The following is a 2,692-nucleotide window of genomic DNA, read 5'->3' as shown; positions in this document are numbered from 1 at the left end:
TAAATTGAATACTGTATTATTTTACTACTTACAGTGACAGGGGGGGGAAAGCACACTTTTAAGCAATTTTAGTCTACTAAACCTTATATATATCTGTTTTATAAAACCAAGGAAAGGAATTCTGAATGTTTAAAGATGTAAAAACAGAAAACATTTTATTTAAGTGATTTAAATCACTGAGTTTTATTTTTAAAATCAAGTTGATTTAAATTTTAAAAAATCAACTGATTTAAATCGACCCGATTTAAATCAACCCAACCCTGGTCAATTATGAAAAAAAAGTAAATTGAGAACTGTATTATTTTACAGTGACAGGGGGGAAAGCAGACTTTTAAGCATGAATTATATTAGTCTACTAAACCTTATATGTCCGTTTAAAATAAAACCAAGGAAAGGAATTCTGAAAGTTTAAATATGTAAAAACTGAATACATTTTTTTGAAAAGTGATTTAAATCACTGATTTTTATTTTTAAAATCAAATTGATTAAAAATTTTTAAAAAATCAACTGATTTTTAAATCAACCCAGCTCTGATTTCAATTTTATGGGAAAAAAAGTAAATTGAATACTGTATTATTTTACAGTGAAAAGGGGGGAAATCAGACTTTTAAGCATGATTATATTAGTCTACTGAACCTTATATCTGTTTTATGAAACCAAGGAAAGGAATTCTGAATGTTGAAATGTGTAAAAACCGAATAAAAAAATAATTTAAAAAAAAAGTGATTTAAATCACTGATTTTTATTTAAAAAATCAAGTTGATTTAAATTTAAAAAATCAACTGATTTAAATCAACCCAACCCTGCCGCCATAGCCGCCAGTTCGTGTGAAAGTAAAACGTACTCTCGGAGGAGGAAAAGCTAAACGAATATTATCACAATCGCGACCGGCAAAAATGAACTTACTGACCTTATCGGACTTGGTTTTCAAATATTCCAGTTTCGCGATACTGATACTATTTTGACAAAAGAGGGGACTTGAGATAATTAGGTTTACTCGCCCAAACTGGATCTCGTATTTTTCGCATTCCAGGATGCGTATTTTTTCATGAAAAGTCGTATTCGCGTATTTGCGGCAAAAAATCGAACTAAAATACGTAAAATCGTACTGGTTGGCATCTCTGTCTACGTAATGAATTGTGCGCTGGTCTATGGAATCAAAAGTTGCCGTATGCTCGGCTCTACACAGCAACACAACTTTTTCTTGGTAAAACAATCGAGATGACACAGGCTTTTGTATTTGAACGAATCGATTTTTTTTTTTACACAGCTCTTAATATGCAGGTGCCAGGTGATCTGCTAATCTTCAATTTTACCTTTTTCTACCACAAAGAATGTGGGAAACATGGGGGGTGGGGGGGGGGGGGGCGTATCAATGAGGCGGCGGGCATCTGATCGGCAGATAAAGTGTGGGGGAAACTAAAAAATGGCGGAAAACTGGAAGTGGAAGCACTGAACGTTAGATCTATAGAACGAAGACACTTCCTTTTTTCCAGACCATGTCCGTTTAACATTTTTTCATATTCGGACTCGAGTCCGAATATGAAAAAATGTTATTCGGACTCGAATGACGGCCATTGGAAACACTGATCTAGATCTAGATCTAGAATCTCTAGGTCTAGATTAGATCTAGTCTAGATTCTAGATCTAGAATCTAGATTTTTAGATCTACTAGGACAGAACATGTGTAGGTGGTAGTAACATGCGATTAAAAGTAGAAATGATGCAAACTATTTTTAGGTAAGGCGCCCATCTTGTTTGACGTCAGACCAGGATACCCCTCCGATCACGTGACTACATCTAAGTATAGACAACCGCATGGCACCAAAGATGGAATTGTCTATGTATATTATGCTTAAATCTACACCATTTTCTCGGAAGTTCTGATGGCTGATTTGACAGCGTGTCTGCGTTTGATGTCGAGCAATGACTTTTGGAGCGGTTCGATTCCGGACCCGGACAGTTGTTTTTTTCTCTTTTCCTCCTCCCGACTGACCAACAGTTCCATAAATTATAGGCCTAATTTGTAGAGTTGCTTTGACTTTGAAGTTGTTTATTTTTTAAAATGTATTAGTGATTAAAAATGTAGGAGGGGGGGGGGGGTGGTAGATCTAAATTTAGATATAATATATATCTAGATCTAGATCTATCTAGTCCTCCTGCGTCTTTACGGCAATTTTCGTGCGGTCTTCCATCATGTCCAGGTAGGCCTAATAGATCTAGATCTAGATCTAGAAAATCCTAAATGTTACCGAAAGAAAGTGGCTATTCTCACCCGCCCGGAAGTTCTCGCAAGATCAACTCCTCCCCTCTTCTCTCTCTCTCTCTGTCTCTTTCTGAATACTGTCTATCGGTGTGGACGATCAAATTGACCAAAACAAAGTTTAAAAATGATGTTAAAACACAAAAGTAAATTAATTTGGTTGTCTACAAAGATGCTACGGCTATTTAACTTTTCGAATCGAGCCGAACTACGCGGGTCGCCATTTTGTTTTGCCTGGAAGTTCTTGCGCTACTCCTCTCTCTCTCCACTGCCTACAGACAAAAACGTACGCTTTTAGTAGGCTACAGTTGTAATGGAACGTTTGTTCACGGCACAGAATTCTACAATTTTTCTGTTATCACAGTGTAGAATTCTGTGGTTTAGGGTGAACGCAAAATTTGGTGAACGCGCACTGGGTGAGAATAGCCA

Source organism: Aplysia californica, unplaced genomic scaffold (assembly GCF_000002075.1).
Source record: "Aplysia californica isolate F4 #8 unplaced genomic scaffold, AplCal3.0 scaffold00006, whole genome shotgun sequence".
Lineage (NCBI taxonomy): Eukaryota > Metazoa > Mollusca > Gastropoda > Aplysiida > Aplysiidae > Aplysia > Aplysia californica.
Note: the sequence above shows the minus strand (reverse complement) of the source record.